At 43.7% G+C, this 20,652-nt stretch overlaps 1 protein-coding gene across 6 annotated transcripts in view; it reads right to left on the reverse strand.

Moving 5' to 3' along the window:
* Positions 1 to 20,652, reverse strand: part of EXOC6 (exocyst complex component 6) — a 212,935-nt gene that overhangs the window by 184,892 nt on the left and 7,391 nt on the right. The window contains exon 2 of one of the 6 annotated variants that reach the window (XM_075935163.1): positions 14,783 to 14,843. The exons of the other annotated variants lie outside the window; for them this stretch is intronic. The gene's annotated coding sequence lies outside the window, so the exon portion shown is untranslated. The remainder of the gene's footprint in view (positions 1 to 14,782; positions 14,844 to 20,652) is intronic. 6 annotated transcript variants of the gene reach the window in all.

Genomic DNA, 20,652 nt, shown 5'->3' on the forward strand with positions numbered 1-20,652 from the left:
GGCTCTGTGCTCCTTAATGACCCTTTGAGCCTTCAGCATTTTGCTCCTGGGTTTCATCCCCTACTCCCACATACTTTAAGCCCTGCTTTCCTTAACATTGCAAGCCAGCGTGAGGAATGGGATCATTATGGACTCCAGAGGACAGGAGCAGAGCGGGGAGCTATGTGTAAAACTACACACTTTAGAGACAGCTTATTTGAAAGGCCTGCAAAAAGGTAGATAAGTTTCTTCGTCAGTGGCACCACAATGATACTGCTGGAAGGACCTTTTTGCTCTTATCTCTTCTGGCCAGTTGGGCTGGGTGAGAGAGAGAGGCAAATGCAGAACCTCAAAGTCAGCTCTCAGCAAGTAAATGAAGGAGCCATTTTTCAAATAAATATTTGCCATTTTTAAAAGTATTCTGCATTTATTTGTAAACTAAAGGATATTCTGAAATATTATTAAAGCAGACACAGATGTTCACTTTGAAAACTGGTGCATAGCAAGCTGTGAAGAGTATATTCAATAAATGCTTTCACTTAACTTTTCATAATCTTTTATGACTTGAGTCACACTATAAGAACACTAGAGGGCATCACTGCACCCAAAAATACCTTCTTGCTAATAATAAGTTACAAGAGGCTGACCACTACAGAGTTAAATTTCAGATAACTATCCCAACTAATCAAACAGAACTACCAACACGTGCCCAGGTACTCCAACTGAAGGTATGCTGATTAAAACTCACTTCTCAGCTCATCTGAGCTATTACAAGACAAACTGTCAGATATTTCATTCGTGCATAGTATCACTCATACATATCATGGACCACTTTACAACTGATTACAGTGTAACTCTATGAAATATATTTGAGTTACAATATCTCAAACAATTAGTTCTGTGGATATAGTGGAAACACAATTCTTAAAATTACTAACTTTCTGAAACAATGAAAAGTGAGGGGGAGGGAATATTAGAAGTCTGACGCCAAGGAGGACATACATTATGAGATCTAAAGAGGCCTGCAAAATAGTTTGGAATAGAGAGGAAAGGAGAGAGAGAGAGAGAGAGAGAAGTATCTACTGCTCACTGTTGTGAAACAAAGGAAGAAGAGAAAAACATCTCAGTTGAGATTATAGCCATTCATAGGACATTATTTCTGCCTCTAGTAAATTCACCTTTGGGTGATAAGGTGTTATTATAAAGCCTGTAGCGGGAGTGGAGAGACTTGCGTGTCTAATCATTCTCACAATCTAAAAGGAAGACTGGATGCAAAAATATGTTGATTTTAAAAAGATAATATCAAGAAAGGGAGAAACTACAGACTTTCGGCTGAACAAGAACATTCAGAGGACAGAACAACTTCCCGGCTGAACTTAAATGATCAAGACCCAATTAAAAAAATGTGCCAAGACAAGCCTATTAGGAAAGTATAATGTATAGTAAATCTTTACAGGGTTAAAAATAATGTTGCAATTTACTATTCCCTTTAAGATTTATAAATGGACAATTGGCCTGTTAAATTTTTGATAGACTGCTTTCTTCCTAGAGATCTGGGCATTAATATTTATATGTTCCAATAGCAGCAGAATAGATGTAGCAAAGATATACTTTTAAGAATTAGTGGACTGATTAGGAAATTTGGAAAATGCATGGTAATTTAAACTTGTTAGTGTGTGGGGACAAGAACAGAGAAAGAGAGAAAATGCACTTGGTTGTGCCCAGGAACAACCTGGTAACAGTACTGACTGGAACACAGTACTGAGTATAAATCAGAAGTCTAGCGAAATGAGCTAGTAGTGTCAAGTCTGAGATGCTGGTAGTGAGGAACTGGAGAAAATAATTTAGAATACATCAGGGACAGAGGGAAGGAGGAATGTGAACAGGACCGCTGATGGAGTAGGAGTGGTAGGAGGAGGGGAAAGCAAAGTGGACAACTGCCCTGGGCCCTTTAAATCACTACCAGAGTGCCACATAGTGTGCTCCAGGTAGCTTTTTATGGCTGCCTGCAGAGGCAGGGCGCAGCATGCTCCAGGCAGCACTGCGGGAAGGGCCATGCCATGATCCGGGACAGGTTAAGTGCCAACTGTTCCCGCCCTGCCCCACTCCTTTTAGGAGTGTGGAGCCTCCCTCCCCACCTTGACCAGGCTGAATGTGAAAGAGGCGTGGCTAAGGCAGAAACAGAATTAAAGGAGGGCAAGGTAATTAATGGAAATCAACATGGGTTTATGGAAAATAGATCCTGTCAAACTAACATCATCTTTTTTTGATGAGGTTACAAGTTTGGTTGATAAAGATTATACAGCAGGGATGGGCAATAATTTTTGATGCGGGGTCTCTCCAAGATTTTGGAAAGTGGTGAAGGGCCGCACTCTTCTATTATATTAATGGAGATGAGGGGTCTGGGATGGAGGTTGGGTGCAGAAGGGAGCTTGCGGTAAGGGACTGGGGTGCAGGAGAGAGACTGGAGACTGGGAGGGAGTTCGGGGGAAGGAGGCAGTTCTGACCTAGGGCAGGGGACTACAGTGCAGGGGTTTGGGATGTGACCTAGGTTGGAGTGGATTGTGATCTGAGGCAGGAAATTGGGGTGCCAGATCTGGGAGGGGGTATGAGTGTAAGAGGGGGACAGACGGTTTGGGAATGTTGAGTGGGGGGGAGGGCAGAGAGCTGGGTCAGGAAAGGGCTGGGGTGCCAGAAGCAGGCTGTGGCCAAGAGACTTAGGATATGTCTACACTACAGCACTAACTCGAACTAACTTAATTCGAATGCGTTAATTCGAACTAAGCTAATTCGAACTAGTGCATCTAGACCTAAAAACTAGTTCGAATTAGCATTTTGCTAATTCGAACTAGCATGTCCACATTGAGTGGACCCTGAACTGAGGTTAAGGATGGCCGGAAGCAGTGCCGGCACGGCATCAGATTAGGACTTAGAGCGTGGAGCTGCTGTCTCAGGCTAGCCGAGGGCTGTGCTTAAAGAGACCCGACCCCCACCCCGGACAGACAGTTCTCAAGGGTTCCCCGCTTGCTTGTCTACCTCAATGGAGGACAGCAAAGCAGTCCTGGCTTGGAGTGCCCTGAGTGCCCACACTTGGCACATCACAGCACTCGGCCATCAGCCCGGCTGCACTTGCCGCAGCGTGCCATCTGGGGGGGGCCAATCAGGGGGCTGCAGGAGAGCTTCCACCCCGAGGAACCCGCAGAGCCACCCCAGTCCTCCCCATTGGGGGCTCGTGCCCCATTCTTCCCTCACCTCCTTCCACTTACCCCTCCCTAGCCCCCCTTCCTGATGTACAAAATAAAGGACACATGTTCAAAAATAGAAACTCTCTTTATTTAACAAAATGGGGGGGAGGGTTAACCTCTGGGGAGACTGGGAAAAGGAGGTGGGAGAGGGGAAGAGAGAGGCTTGGAGAGGGGAGGGCAACTAAAATGATCAGGGGTTAGAACAGGTCCCATATGAAGAGAGACTAAAGAGACTGGGACTTTTCAGCTTAGAAAAGAGGATACTGAGGGGGGATATGATAGAGATCTATAAAAGCATGTGTGGTGTGGAGAGGGTGCATAAAGCAAAGTTCTTCATTAGTTCCCATAATAGAAGGACTAGAGGACACCAAAGGAAATGAATGGGGTATCAGGCTTCAACTAATAAAAGAAAGTTCTTCTTCACAAAGCAAATAGTCAACCTGTGGAACTCCTTGCTGCAGGAAGCTGTGAAGGCTAGAACTATAACAGAGTTTAAAGAGAATTTAGATAAATTCATGGAGGCTGGGTCCATGGAGTGGTATTAGCCAGGGGGTAGAAATGGTGTCCCTGGCCTCTGTTTGTGGAAGGCTGGAGATGGATAGCACAAGACAAATGGCTTGGTCATTGTTTCAGTCCATCTCCTCCAGGGTTTCTAGTGTTGGATGCTGTCGGCAGACAGGCTACTTGGCTAGATGGACCTTTGGTCTGACCCAGTATGGCCATTCTAAGCTCAGGGCTCAGGGTCAGGGGTCTCACTGGACCACCCTGATTTTCATGCAAACCTGCTCCTGGGTGGCCAGGCTGGCAGCTATCCTGCCCTAGACGGCCACTTTCCTGTGCCTAGTGCGGAGGTCGTGGATGAGGTCCACGATGACCGCACTAGACCAGGTGGAGGGATGGGTGGCAGCGGGTGGCTGGCTCAAGCTGTGCCAGGTGCAGGGTCTGCTGGCTGGGTGCTGGCAGGCTTGCACCTGGCATGGGCACCATAGCCAGCCCGTGCCCCTTTAAGGGCTCCGGGGCTGGGAGGGGGGCAGAAGAATTTCCCTGGTGGTGCCCAGAGTGGCCACCAGGGCAAGCTGGGGAGTTTGAATTAAGTGGCTACACAGCCCTTAATTCGAACTACTTAATTTGAACTAGGCGTTAGTCCTCGTGGAATGAGGTTTACCTAGTTCGAATTAAGCGCTCCGCTAGTTTGAATTAAGTTCGAACTAGCGGTTTGCTAGTGTAGCGCCTATCAAAGTTAATTCGAACTAACGTCTGTTAGTTTGAATTAACTTTGTAGTGTAGACATACCCCCACTTACTTGTCAGCTGCTAAACTAGCCTGCCTGCCTGCAGAGTTTAAAATGTTTCCCAGACAGCCTGCCTGCCTGGCCATATGCTTCATGAATAACTGATCCCAGGAGAGGGAGCGTTCTTCTTCTTAGCTGCCTGTTATTCTAACAAGCAGCTCCCATTGGCAGTTTTCTGCCAGAAACTGGCCAATGGGAATGTGCTGGGGGTAGGGTGGCTCCTAAAACTTCCCCCTCCCATCCAGTTTTAAAACAGAAACAGAGCCATGCAGTTTCATTTCTGCATGGCGTGCAGGTCTGCGGGGCAATCTGGGGCTCCCCGCTGCCTCCATGGGCCAGATCCGGTGTCTTGGCGGGCTGGATGCAGCCTGCAGGCCCGTATTTTGCCCAGGCCTTTTATAGTATATGTAATATATTTTAGAGTATATGTAATATATTTAGATGTCAGTAAAGCATTTGACTTGGTACTGTATGCCACTTTGTTTATAAACCTAGATCAATATAACAGTAACATGGTACACATTAAATGGATTGAAAACTAATTAATAGATCTCAAAATTTAACTGTAGGTATGAAATAATCTTTTAATGAGTATGTTTCCAGTGGCGTACTGCAGTTCTTGGCCCTACAGTACTATGTGTCTCCATCAATGACATGGAAGAAAACTCAAAGTCATCACTGACAAAGCTTGCAGATGACATAAAAATTTGGGGATGGTGAATAATGAAGTTATTTCTGATACAGAGTACTCTACATCATTTGATAAATTGGCCACAAGCAAAAAATACAATTTTAATATGGCTAAATGTAAATGTATGCCTCTGGGAACAAAGAATGTAGGACATAATTACAGGGGATGGGGGACTAAAGCCTGGGAAATTGTGACTGAAAAAGATCTGGGGTTCGACCGTGGTTCGACAGTTGAACATGAGCTCCTAGTGTGATGCTGTGGTCAAAAGAGCCAATGCAATCTTGGGATTCATGAAGAGGGGAATCTTGAACAGAAGCAGAGAGGTTATTTTACCTCTATATATAACACGGATGCAAACACTGCTGGAATAGCGGGTTCATTTCTGATGTCCACAATTCAAGGAGAATGTTGATAAACTGGAGAGGGTTCAGAGAAGAGCCCAAGACTAACTCAAGGATTAGAAAAAAATCCTTAGAGTGATAGACTTAAGGAGTTCAATATATTTATGTTAACAAAGAGAAGGTTCAAGGGTGATCTGATTATAGTCTATAAGTATTTATTACAGAAAACAAATATTTAATAATGGGCTATTAAGTCTAGTAGAGAAAGGCATAACACAACCAAATGGCTGGATGTGAAAGCTAGAAAAATTTAGACCGGAAAATATGGCATAAGTTCTGAATAGAGAGAGAAATTAATCATTGGAACAATTTACAAAGGGTCACTGTGGATTTTCTCTCTCTGACAATTTTTACACCAGGATCTTTGTAAATTATCTGTCCTAGAAACTCTTTTGGGGGAGTTCTATGGCCTATGCGATACAGGAGGTCAAACTAGATGGTCACAATGACTACGAATCTACGAACTACAGAGGGGTCACTTCCATCTTTAGTAGAGCTGCAAGGGGAGTTGGCAAGATAGCACCTTTCCATTAGCAATACCCTGCCTTCCACCACCCTTCCCTTCATCCCTAGGAGGGGCTAAAAATTTCAAACCCGCTAGTTGCATTGTCAAAGAGGACTTCCGTTTCCTGATTACACAAGATGTATGAAGCAACTCAAAACTTGCATACACATATTCCTCCTAGTGCACTGACAATCATTTATTTAGTGCCAATCAGTTACATCTATGTAAACACAGTGAAGATAATGGGGATTGCATACATCTGAACACTCTGAAGATGAATGAATTGTGCCTATGTAACAGAAAAGATAAGTTGGGCTGTAAGGGATGTATGATGTGACTTTAGAACAGGGATGGGGAACCTAAGACCTGGGGACCAGATGCAGACCCTTGCCTGAATCCAGCCTCCGAGGCTCAGAGTTCTCCTCTACCACCCAGCATTGTGAAGCCCACGCTGACCCTCCAGCCTCTCCCTCCTCCTCCCCATCGCCCCACTGTGGGGCTGGAGCAAAATGTACTAGCCTGGTGTGTGAGGGGAATATGGGGAGAGTCTTTCTCCTTCTCTGTCAAGGGCTATGTCAGTGAGAATTTGGGGTTTTGTTGTTGTTTTGCTTCTCACTTGTGTGTGACCCCGACTGATTTTTCTGTGGGTCAGCGGCCCCCAAGCCAAAAAAGGTTTCCTTCTCCTGCTTTAGAGAATCTGGGGATGTAAATGCCCATTAAAAAAATCAACCAGTTAAACAAAATGTTTAACTGGTTAACCGTGGAGGGCTGGAGTCCTGTGGGTGGGGGCCTTGCTCTGGCTGATCCAGCCTGGATGCACCACAGGTGAGGGGCTTGCTCCTGCCTGCCTTACTGCACCACAGTCAGGAGTTGATCCAGCTGGGCCAGGGCCACCACTGAACTGGTTATCAAGTAAGCATGCTGGTAAGGCTAATGCTTACCAGTTAACCAATTAACTTTTACATCCTTAATAGGGATGTAGGACTGGAAGGAACCTTGAGAAAGCAAGTCCAAGACTTCTTATTGTTGAATCCATACCAATTCACCCATTTGTCAAGATCATTTTGAATTCTAATTCTGTCCTTCAAAATGTCTGCAACTCGTAAAATAGCGTTCCAGGGTGGACAGTTAGTAAAACATCACTTTTTCAAAACTCACACTGATAACTTTTGATACAGAAGTCACAAAAAGGAACTCCACAGTGACATTTTGCAGTCATTTTCAAAGTGAAATTTTAAAAAGCAAGCCCTTATTTAACACAGTGCATGTTCAATATGGTATTTTCTTGTGTCAGTCATTTCTCCTGATGTGAAAAAATTTTTTATGAAAGCTACAGAGGTTCATCAGGACTCTCTACACCTCTAGATGTACATAACAAAAAATGTCCAAATAGATTTGTATAAACTACAGATGCTTCTCATGAGAGAAAAAGCTGAAGTTTCACTTTGAGAAAGCTATAAAATAAAGCTATTTAGGCCCCATCTTGTACTGTGATTTCAATGGGGCCCAGTGCAGACACAATAATATGCCCTAACAGAGGCCCATTCAATCACAGTGCAGGACCAAGGCCCTAGAATGGAAATGCCATCTCAAACACAAATGTAGTGTCACTAATGCAATACTGTATCACACGTTAAATTTGAACACCAATTCCACAGGAAACACTGCAATTTCCTTTGTCCTATAATATACAAAGATATTCTGTGTTTACATAAACTGCAAACTTTGTGTTATTTTTTCCATTAAGTAATTTTATGTAGTTTGCTGCATACACCCTTAAAATGCTTCATAAAATAATGACCAGCTGTTTCCTGTAATTCAACTAAAGTTATTCTAATAAGTACATTTCTTAATACCTAACCAAACTTTCTACTACCACACACTACCTATGGGCCCAATTCTGCCATCCTTATTTATAAATACATGTCACTATTCTTTTAAAAGATCACATTATATACCAAAACAATGCAGAACTCAAGCTAAGGCCAAATCACAAAAATGATTTTATTAATTTTAGCTTAGTCGTTATGCTTTACTTGCCTTGTTTTCCTGTATGTGCAATTTCTGTGAATTGTTCTCACTAATAGTATCCTGTTTCTATGAGCAGGAAAGGGCTGAGTACAGTTTGTTAGTTAACATTACTTCCTATAACCAGGGTCAATATTCTGTAGTAGTGACACTACAGCAGACATTGTTCACTATGGATAAGTAATGTATCACGCTGATGGCTGTTAATGGACATCCTCTGCAGCGAAACATGAACTGATAATCAGTAAACCCAGATTTGCAATAGACTTCCTCCTTCCTGTTTTTACATTGCTGACCAAGGAGATGTCTCTTCCTGCTAAGCTTTTGTACTACTTAGTGATGTATGAAATGAGAAACTGAAAAACAAGTGCTGCACTATTTTTTTAATTTCCTGCTGTATTGGTGCACCATAAAAGACACTAGAAAAAATTCTGCTCCTGTGGAGTTCCCCCTAATTTCAGCAGTAGCTACATAAATGTAACCAGAAACAAAGTTTGTCCCTGGTGCTAAATACGTATGTTCACATAATGCAATTAACTGGGAAGATCTCATAATCACAGACAATAGAAAGCAAAGTCCATAAGGCAACATTTTCACCAGTGTGTTCCACAGACTACAACCCAAACCACATTCAATAGCAGAAGTAATGGATTTATGCAGAAATAAAAGTTTGCATGTCTAGGAGGGATTTAAAGGGTTAATAAATATATGTTAGTTACACATACATACACACACAGCAATGATACATCACAAAACCAATGATATATCCGAGACACATTGATGATATTTTCATCCTTTGGACAGACAGCTTAAATGCCTTCATAAGACTTTCACCACAACTTCAACAACCATCACATATCCATTATACTCTCTGTGGAACACTCCCACACTAGCATCAACTTCCTGGACACCATGACACAGAAACAATCATATACAATAAACCCCAGGATCACACACTTTCCTTCACAGATCCAGTAACTACACCAAACACACCAAGAAATCTATTACCTACAGCCAGACACTCAGATATCACAGAATATGGTCTGAGGAAAAGTCTGGGATATGCACCTTAACACACTTAATAACCATCTTCCCCAAACAAGGACACTCCACCAAAGAAATAGACTGCATTATGGAACAAGCCTCCCAAATACCTCAACAGAACCTGCTTCACTATAAAAATGAAAGCCTTTCAACCACACACTCCAATGTCATCTCTCTCCCCACACTGGAACCCATATGGGGTATCATCAAGCAACCACAATCATCACTCAACGGGGATCCCATCCTGAAATAAGTCTTTCCTGAAGCCTCTCTTCTTGCTTTCAAGCAACCCTCAACTTCTCCAAGCTCATCATCAAAAGCAATCTCCTACAACCAGGACACACAAACTCAAAACAGCACCAGACGCTGCCAGAATAACAGATGCAAAACTTGTAGACATATCTCCACTTCTACAATGATCAACACTCCTCATGACACACATTTTAATATCTGTGGAACCAATGGCTGCCTCTCACACAATATGGTGTACCTCATCCAGTGCCCTAAATGCCCCAGGAATAACTATATGGGTGAAACCTGGCAATTACTACTCTCTGGGATCAACTCACTCATCCTCAAAAGAAACCTGCACAACACTTTCAAAAGATGAGCCTGGGAACTTAAATTCCTCACTTTGCTAAACAGTAACAACCATGGATTGATTAGAGACAGTGGATTTATGCCTTATTACAACAATCTGTAACCCGCTAATCTCCTTTTTTTGACCTATGACAGCAAAGATGTCAATTTAAATGGCCCCTTACAGCAATGGTTTTCAAACTCTTTTTCTCATGACCCAGTTGAAGAAAACTGTTGATGCCCATGACCCAACATAATTTGACTAAAGTGTGGGCTCCAGGGTGGGATTGAGGAGGACAGCTTCAGTTTGGAGCAGGGTTGGGGCAGGAGGGGCTTACCTCAAGCGGGTCCTGGTCAGTGTTGCAGCAGGAGTGCAAAGGCAGGTTTCCTGCCTGTCCTGGCACTGCACACACTGTCAGCAGCAGGTTCTAGCCAATGGGAGGCTAGTGCTCAGGACAGGATCAGTGTGCCAAGTGCTGTGTGCTCTTCAGCCCTCTGCTCTCATCTAGGAGCTGGGCCTTCTGTTGGCTGCTTCTAAGGTGCAGGGCAGTCTGCAGTGCCAGGACAGGCAGGAAGGCTGCCTTAGCACCCCCACAGATCACCCTGCAGCAACAAGACTCAGTGCTTGACATTCTGCAACCACATACTGGGTTGTGACTGTAATTGGAGAACCAATGCCTTACAATATACGCTAACTATTTATGCTAAACAATCTGTTTCACCTTGCAATTTTGTTGTGATACTAAGATTATCTTTCCCAGACCAGAAAAGAGCTCTGCAGGACTCAAAAGCTTCTATCTTATCAACGGAAGTTGGTCCAATAAAAGATATTACCCCGCCCACCTTGCCTCTCTAAAGCAACATGGCTAATACACATTCTTCTTCACAGTCAAGCTATTTGTAGGAAAGTTTATATTCCATGATGTAAACTCATAGCCATCTATTGCCATAACAATGCTGAAATTGTCACAGGTGTCCAATATATTTGTTTGTTTTTTAAAATATGTGTCTATAAAATATTTAATAGATTAGAATGTTGAAATGTCTCATGTGACATTCCCCATTATAAATAGTTACTAGAGCACATACATTTAGATATCTCTGTAATCTGTGAGGACTACAATATCTGCAGTCACAGGGATTAGTGAGCAGGTAATATTCCCACTTGTCCTAAAATATAATCCCAGCGTCCTGTGTAAGGTCGAAACTTTTCTTGAATTATGCCCATACTGTCAAACAAATGAATAATAAACAAGTCACCGCCTTCACGGCAGGCTCTTAGAGCAGTTCAACCTACCTCATTGCTCCTCTACCTCAAACTCCAGATTTTTCCATCAGGGCACCAGAGCTCTAAAATTTGTTTCCTTCCTTATTAGTCCCTTAGCTGGAGTATCTTAGTTCCCTCCAGACTTTATCTTACTCGCAAAGGCTGGAAGGATTTCAGCCTGCATCCAACATAGACTATTAACTCCTTCCTGGGTAGGACATAATTGAAGAAGTAACTCATTGGGAGAAGGAAGCAAAACCAAAGAGAAATGCAGAGCATCAGTGTGAATGTGTGGTCAAGCACTCTTGTCAGAGGTTTATGGTGACAAAAATTAGGGTTAGATTTTTTTCAGATACAGGCAGCCAGTAGCCATAAAGCAACCTACTGAGCCAGAACAGGCCATGTATTACAATACAATATAATTTGATTACTTTCTGCAGCAGTCAGAACTGCTTTTTGGAAGGACTCAGAATTCATCTGAAGAAGTGACTTGTCCCGAATGAGGGAATTTGCCAGACCAACGGAGGTCCCTTGTCACTGGCTCCTCAGTCCATTGCCACTCTCCGCTGATGGCTCCTTTGGCCCAGCCGGGCTGGCTGCTGGCTGGCGCTGCCCTCAGCCCCAGCAGCCGAGCTACCTCAGCCCTGCTGCCGGCTGGGCTTCCAAGGCCCCAGCCCTGTTGCCAGACAGCACGCAGCCCCAACTGGGCTGCCACAGCACCAGCTCCTCTGCTGGGCAGCACATGGCCCTGGCCAGGCTGCCACAGCCCCAGCCAGGTTGTCACAGCCCCAGCTTCACAGCCAAGCTTCCCCTGGTAGGCTGCCGTGTGTCAGTCCCACTGCTGTGCTGCCACAACTCTGACCTTGTTCTCCCTGCTGGGCTGCCACAGCCCTTGCCCCACTTCCAGGTGGCAGGCAGCCCCAATCAGGCTGCTGTAGCTCCCACCCCACTGCCACCACCCCAGCTCTGCTGCCAGGGCCCTGGCCATGCTGCTGCTGCCACCTGAGCTGCCACAGCCCCACTAGGCTGTGTCAGGCTCCCAGCTGCTAGCCCTTCTGCCCCAGCTCTCTCTTATCCAGGAACATCTGTGGTCCTGTTGGACCACAAACGTTGTTGGACCAGAGAGTCCTGATTTAGGGAGGTGCAACCTTTACAGTCTTGCAATTACAAGCTTAGCTTCTTCTGCCACCAAGCAGTTCCATTTCAAATCCTTTATGCTAGTTCAAACACATCTGTACAAGAACTATGAACACACACGGACATGGTTGATTTTCAAACATTTTAGAAACACAGGAGAGATCACACCACGACAGGAGTAGAGATGGAGGTTAATCAGTTGATGCTGATGATGAATGCCTGGGCCAAATAAGTATAAAGCACATGGCAAAAAAAGAGAATGCTGACATTTATTTATTTACATTACAGTAATGACGAGAGGCTCCAACCAAGACTGGGGACCTTTCGCTCTGTTCTGTACAAAGATATAGAGCCCAATAAGAGTGCCCTCTAAATATTCAATACAGACAAAGGGCAGGAGGGGAAAAACAGAGGCATAGAGAGGTGAAATGATGGGCAAGTTCATACAGCAGATCAATGGCAGAGCCGAGGGCAGAATCCAGATCAGTGCTCTAACCACTAGACCATGATTCTTCCCATGGAAGTAATATAAGAAAGAATGTGACATAAAACACTTCCCAGAATCCATAAAAAGTTAAACACTTGTGGGATTTTGTCACAGATTAAATACTCTGAAGTTTGCAGAAATCACAATCTTTTATATGAACAATATTTTTACTGATGGGTATAAGTCATTCAGAAATGTACTGCTGCTTCCTTTATAACAGCGCATTCTGATGCTCATGTTACTAGTAGGGATGTTAGCATGTAGTCAGTTACACACCTGAATTTACTGGTTAATTCTAACTACACACTCTCCCTTTCCTGCCTTTGAGAGTGGGACAGATGAGAGCTGGTGCTCGGGGGGAGGAGGGGGACAGCTTAAAATTCAGGTCCCCATGCGTGTCAGCTCCTGACTGATCTCCCCACCCCATCAGAGACAACAGCACAGGGGAGACAGGTGCCTCCACAGAAGCTGGTGCTCATGGCTTTTAAGCCAGCTCCCCCCGAGCACAAGCTCCCATATGCCCCTCCTTGCTGCTGCCTTTGTGGGAGGCAGCTTTGCGGAGTCAGCACGTGCAGAGAGTTAGCTTTCAAGCCAGTTCTCCGCATATATCGGCTCCCACTGAGCTACCTGCCCTCCCCTCCATGTGCTGCTGCCTCCCACAGAGGCAGCAGTGCGGAGGGGGGAAAGCAGGAGCCAGTATATGCTGGGAGCCAGCTTGCTAGCTTCTGCAAAGCTGCCTCCCTCTCCCCTGCTGCCTCTCAGAGAGAGAGAGGCATCAGCATGGGGAGTGGGGACAGGCAGGAACAGGTACACACGGGAAGCAGCTTTCAAGACGGCTCCCTGCACATATCCGTGGCCTCTCGCGCTGCCTGCCTCTATCAGAGGCAGCAGGGGGGCAGGTGGGAGCTGATGCTCATGGGAAGCCAGGTGAAAAGCTGGCTCTCTGAGAGCTCTGACTCCCGCCTGCCTCCCCCACCATGTGTAACTGCTAAAAAATCCAGCATTCCACATTTACACAAATACACGATAGTTAACATCTTTAGTTAAAAACATTGAAGAAAAAAATTTGTTTTCTGCCCAAAAGAATCTCCTATTAGTGGTACACTGCTCCATGAAATACAACATGAAGACATTCAACAGCTTGCAACCTAATTTAGCAGCACTTACAGTCACTGGACATGATTTCAGTTTTAAAAATTCTTAAATACTCTAACCTGCAGGTCAAAAATAGCCTTATCTTAGACTGAGGTGGACAATAAGCAGTTTGTGGGCATGGTTTGCCAGGGTTTGCCCCTAGTGGACCAAAAGGGCTAACCCCAGCAAACCACATGGTGTGTCCACAGGTACGGCCACTTGCAGCACTCATTGGTCACAGATCACTACTGTCAGCCAATGGGAGCTGTGGGAAGCAGTGACCCAGTTTGTACCACTTCCCACAGCTCCCATTCACCAGGGAAGGCAATCTACAGCCAATGGGAATAGCAAGCAGCCATACCTGTAGACATGAAGGTAACTAAAGCATCAGCAGGGATTAGATCTGTGACTAACCCTGGCGAACCACATCCAGCCCACAGACCGCTTATCGCCCACCCCTGTCTTAGACCAAACTACACTGGCAGTCACACAATGAAAGCATAGAAATAATTTCAAAGACTCTTAGAGAAATGTCTCAGAAACACACGCAGAAAGCTACATGCTAGTTAGTGGATTCTAAAGATGTAAGAATTTACCTATGTCACCAATAAGCATTAGCCTGGCTCTTATTACATATAAAAGGCAGCGGCGCAGCACGAGACCTGTGTGAATCACAGACCTAATCTCACTGTGGCTCTGTTGTTTAAATGTAGGAGGAGCCAGACTGCCTGCCCGCCTGGCTCCTATTACATTTAAACCACAAAACCATAGCGGCCCCTTATCAATTAAGCACATACTCAATACAAATTGTATCAAGTACACAATTAGTCATTTACTCGACACCTAACATCAATTTCACAACAAATGACAAAAGCATTGTTAAACATATACATTCATTACTGATGAAGCCACCCGTCTTTCAGGATATATTGTTCTCAGCAAAAATACTATTCACATTGTCCTGTAACGCTGCAGTAGCAAAATATGAGCTTACCACAATTAATCAAAACAAGTTGATGCCTGTGTCTGCAGCAAAGCACACTCCAGAACTTGATCTAAACACAAGTTAAGAGACCAGGTATAAAACACTTTTCCAGCTCCTCTATGTACGGCTTAAAGGGGAACTAGGAACAAAATACACTCAAGACACAATCACAGTAAGTACTTAGACCTTGTTTATACTTACCTGGAAAGTAAAATTGACACACACAACTCCAGCTATGTTAATTACGTAGCTGGAGTCGATATACCTTAATTCAAGTTTCTGTGTGGTTTCCACAGTGGGAGATCAATGAGAGCAAATGCTCCCTCAGCTTCCCTTACTCCTCAAAAGGAGCAGGAGTACCGGTGCTGATGGAGGCACTCTCTGAGTTCAATTTAGTGGATCTTTACTAAATCCGCTAGAGCGAACTCCAGAAGATCGATCATGGCATCGATCTTCCCCATTGTGAAGACATAGCTTTAGAGCAACAGAAGGCAACACTAATAAAGGATTGGATTTGCAAATTGGTATGCAAGTTTAAAACGTCACGTTACAAGGAAATTATAAAACCCCATTTCCATACCCAGATCAAGGGACCCATTTCAAGTAAACTATAATACTAAGATATAATGCAATATTAGTCTCTATGGAAAAATCTGCATTTGCAAAATTGCTACACAATACAGATAAAAAGACAAACTTGCAAGTCCTACGTATACTTGCATAATCCTACCACACCATTTAATAACCAGATTTCATAACACCAAGCAGCCATTCCACGTTCATAAAAATATCCTTCCAATCCACTAACCCATTACACTGCTGGAAAACTTTTAGAACTCAGACATAATTTAGAGTATTCTTTCTGCAATCTTTGATACATGTATAATCTACAAAAGTAATATACAATAATGTATTCCTATTACAGTGCAAAAGAAAAGGGCTGAGTAGTTAATGCAAATAAAGTGTGGTGGCTGTGAATGAGGAAGTCTACATGGCAGGTAAATGAGGAAATCTCTATAGGCAGCAGTACTCATTTATAGATTTCATGGGGTTTTGTAATGTTTTATTCCCCTTTCTTTACAAATATATTATTTTGGGGGTGGACTACATGGAACCACATTTTAAATTTTCTCATTTTTAACAATTTTATGTATGAAGGTCAACTTTTCGGGCTTCTAACAGCAGCAATATTTGTACTAAATTTGTAATGGCAACAGATAATATCAAATGGAACTTGAGTAAAATGTTTGGAACACAGTGGGTGTAAAAGACAAACAATATATGGCTCAGTTCCTTCAAGTGACTTTGTGTAAGCATAGTGGTCTTCCCATAGACAGGCATCAGTGGTGGGCAACCTGCAGCCCGATGGCAACATGAGGCCCACTGGGGTTCTATGTGTGGCCCCAGAGACGTTGTGTTTACCACTTTCCATGCATAAGATTGCCATATTCCACTGTTTCCTGTCCACAGAGGTTTTTTCCTAACAATATTACTAACATGACATACACGTAAAGCAAGGGCACATGAACTTAGGTGTGTGCAGACTGCACACAGCATTGACTGTGAGAGTCATGTGCTCCCTCTACATTCAATCAAAGTATGGTTCAGTCCACACATCTTGCAAATTCTAGGTATGCAAGCAGAGGTAGCAAAACTACCCTATTCCAGGAGACCATCTTTGTTGTGACAGTCTTGCAGCCCCTGAGATGACGGAGAGCCACTCATGTGACCCACTCACTAGTGTAGGTTGTTCATTGCTGCATTAGGTCCTGTCTAGATGGGATAAGCAGAGAGTTAGCGAAATAGTGGTTATTACAATGGAATGAACGTTGAATTACTAAGGCCTATGTAAGGCCTCTGTGTAAACACAGACGTTACACCTGTTTAACTGAAATCTTTTTTTTAAACTCTGTGTAGGCACACTTAATTGGTTTAGCTTGCATCCGTAAATTTATCGATGCAAGTTAAACCAATGTAGCTTGGCTTAAAAACACACCTTTATTTAAACAGCTGCCAGTACCACTTTGTGTGTAGACCAAGCAGGAAAAGGTTTGTAAAGGTATGTAAAAACTTTGTTTTGTTAACACCTATTTAACTTAAATGACTAAATAAAATTTTGATTAATAGAAATGTTTTTTAAAATTCCATCATCCTCACCCATTCCCTTAGAGTTAAGACTCGCAATAAATATCCCCTATGCCTCCCAGTGGTCTTTCCAAAATCAAGGAAGACCAGACTCTGAATTCCTAATGCTTCTAAAGTATAAAACAAACAGAAAAATACTTCAAAGATTTTTAAAGACCTACTAGGCCTTCTTTACAGAATTTTTTAAAAGACAAAAACTCTTTTTAAAACCCCTTTACAAGTCATCTTTAAGCCAACCTCTTGTTCAGTTTTCAGGCTGTAGACTTCTGAGGGGAGTATATCTGCTGACTACAGAGATGTTGGCCGAAATAAATGGAAAATTCAGCAGAGCACAGCGGAGTAAAAGATAGCTGTCTTGACAATGTTGTGTGCTATATTTGAGTTTTTGCATTTGTTTTGAAGGGCTTGTTGTTGTTATGTTTGTAACATTTTGAATGTTTTAAAAATAAATGACTGTCTATAAATGTTAGCTATAAACTTTGACATCTAACATAATCATGCACAATGTGGTCAACCTTTTCCTACCCACCCTCTCTCCTCAATGTGTGTGTGTATGTGTGCTATAGTCCACAATCCATTATGTACAGCACTTGAAAAAATTACCATACAAACTACGATGAGTCAATATAAAAAATGAGGATGGCAATTCCAGTGAGGTCTGGGACAACCTGATGAGTAACATACTCCTATTCCCCTACATTATCCTGGGAAAAATGGAAGATGCTGAGCTCTTTCTATGGTGCTATTCTTGGACCCTTTTTGGGCTAGGATCTTTGGCATCAGCCTTTTGCTAATAGCTTTCTGAAACGTGCAGCCTCTGTCTGCTAGAAGGAAGACAAAGCTTCTTTTCTTCCTCTCTCCAATCTCAGGCCTGGTCTACACCTGACCAATTACGTAAATTACATAACTGGAGTTGACATAACTTAAATCCCTCTCCACACAGCAGGGAGGTTGACAGGAACAAATACTTCTATCGGCTTCCCTTACTCCTCATAAGGAGTAGGATTACCAGCTCCAATGGGGGCATCCTTTGAGTTCAATCTAGCAGATCTTTGCTACACCCACTAAATTGAATCCCGGAAGATTCACCACGGCAGCAACAATCTTCCGTGTAGTGTAGACGTGTCCTCAGAGCCTTCCTAATACTAGCTATTGTGAGTACAGGAGCAGCCAATTCCTGATTTGAAGAAGCAATAGTTTAATACAGATGAATGTACAAATGTCACTGTGGATGAATGTCTTCTTAATCTGAGGTACGCATGAATTCTACAATACTACTGTATTTGCAAATTATTTTACTGACGTCCATAATTTGTCCTTCCTGCCTTTTGTCAACATACTGTACTTTCAGTTTCATAATATAACATGAAAGGAGGACTGGTCATAAACATTCCATAGAAATGATGAAGTATTGACAAGGTGATTTTATGTACTTTGACAAATCTGTAGGGCTTGGATAATATTCTATACAGTAGAATTGGCTGTTCAATTAGTTTGGAAAGGAGAAGATTGAGAAGGGACATGAAAGCAGTTTTCAAATATCTAAAAGGGTGTCACAAGGAGGGGGGAGAAAAATTGTTCTCCTTGGCCTCTGATGACAGGATAAACTGCAGCAAGGGAGGTTTAGGTTGGACATTAGGAAAAACTTCCTGTCATGGTGGTTAAACACTAGAATAAATTGCCTAGGGAGGTTGTGGAATCGCCATCTCTGAAGACATTTAAGAGTAGATTAGATAGACATTTATCAGGGATGGTCTAGAGACAGTAGGCATGGTCCTGCCAAGAGGGCAGGGGACTGGATTTGATGACCTCTCAAGGTCCCTTCCAGTTCTTATATTCTATGATTATATGACATATACTGTGATTGCTGATCCTCAGCTGAAGCTAAGGAGCTTTCATTACAAGTTAGGAAAGACAGTGCAGGGATGGTTTTAAGCAACCTTTGCTCCCTTGATCTTGAGGCCACTCTACAACAGTTTGGTTCCTTTGTGCAAGTTAAAGTAGATTCCAGGAGCTTCTAGGTTGCTCTAACTTATGCCATCAACCCTAAGGGGTTATTACAGCAACTGAATGGAGATCACTAGATGTGGGGACATCGCTGCCATGCCCCCTTTCTTCTTATTTGCACTTAGGGTTGCCAGATACCTTCAGAAAAAATACTGAACATGGGGGAGGGGGGAGAAATTGGGTGAGGAAAAAACAAACAAAAAAAAAAGAAGCACTGCACCTTTAAAACCCCTCGCTCACCACTCCGGCTATCCCTGCCAGATGCAGCAGGGGAGGTATGTCCCAAGCAACATTCCATCCGAGAAAAAACAAAAAATATCGGACATTTTACATGTCCAGTATTTTCTTCTTTTTTTTTAACCGGACAAAGGCCATAAATACAGACTGTCCGGGCCAATACCAGACACCTGGCAACCCTACTTGCACTGACTCTGGGGAGCAGGGATGGTGTAGAAGTCATTATACTGGTCCTGTGCTATTTGATGTTTCCACTCCATTGTGGTCAACCTACTAACACTTACTAATCAGACTTTAAGGCTTCTTTGTACTGGTAAAACACATCAAAGGTGTCCTGCTGTAAGGGAGAATCATATAAATACAATACCAATTTTTCTTGCAATTTGGTTGATCATATCTTTGAAGTTAAAGCACTGCATTGCTGTATACCTCGAAAATAAAAATAGGTTGCATACCAGAAATAATAGGACTAGAGCAGGGCTGGGCAAGAGCCTGTCAGCAGGCCAGATCTGGCCCACCTAGCTCTTTTATCTGGCCTGCGCAGCAGTTCCCGGCCCTGCCCCCTAATGCATTACCTGGGAGCCAGGAATGTGTGAGCCCTTTCAACTGCTTCTGTTGAAAGGGCTCACACCTTCCCCACGGTTGACAGGTAACACATTAGTGGCGGGGCCAGAAGGCACCGGGGAGGTGTGAGCCCTTTCACTTGCCCCTATTTAAAGGGTTTGCACCTGCTGGTAGGCTGCCAAATAATGTGTTACAAGCTGCCCGGCAGGCACAAGCCCTTTAAATAAAAACAAGTGAAGGAGATGCACCTTCCCAGCAGCTCCCAGGCAATACATTGTGGGGGGAGTGCAAGAGCTGCGAGCCCCTTCAACTGCTTCTATTTAAAGGGCTTGCGCCTTCCCAGTGGCTGCCAAGGTGCAAGCCCTTTAAATAGAAGCAGTTGAAAGGGCTCACAGCTCCGGGACCCACCACCTTGCCTGAGAGCCATAAGGGAGGAGCGAGCTCTTTTCCTTGTTTCTCTTTAAAGACCCTGCCCCTAACACAGAAGGTCCCACCTTTTCCACAGTGGCCTACGACCATTTCAAAAAATTTTGAAGTGGCCCCCTTCAAAAATGATTGCCCACCACTGGACTAGAGACATACAGCAGATCCTTTACTCAATTAAAGTTGTGCATTTTTCCTGGCTCTCTGACAGTGATAAAGGGGAACAGCCAGCAATGTTGCCATATGAATCTGAGGGGGGGAGGGGAAGCTTCACCCAACCCTCCTTAAAGGGCACCAGGGGGGTGGGAGACCCAGGGTTGCCATAGTCTTGCACAGAGGAGACACACCCACAGCCAGTCCCTTTCACCTGCCTGGTGATTCTGTCTCTTTTTTGTATGAGAAGCAACCCCATTCTAGGCACATCTCATTTTTCAGGCACAACCTAACCCGTACCTTGCTTTAAGAAGTTATGATAAAAGAAGCTGTATATTCCTGGTCCTAGC

The sequence above is a fragment of the Pelodiscus sinensis genome, chromosome 8, assembly GCF_049634645.1.
Source record: "Pelodiscus sinensis isolate JC-2024 chromosome 8, ASM4963464v1, whole genome shotgun sequence".
In the NCBI taxonomy this organism is placed as follows: Eukaryota; Metazoa; Chordata; order Testudines; family Trionychidae; genus Pelodiscus; species Pelodiscus sinensis.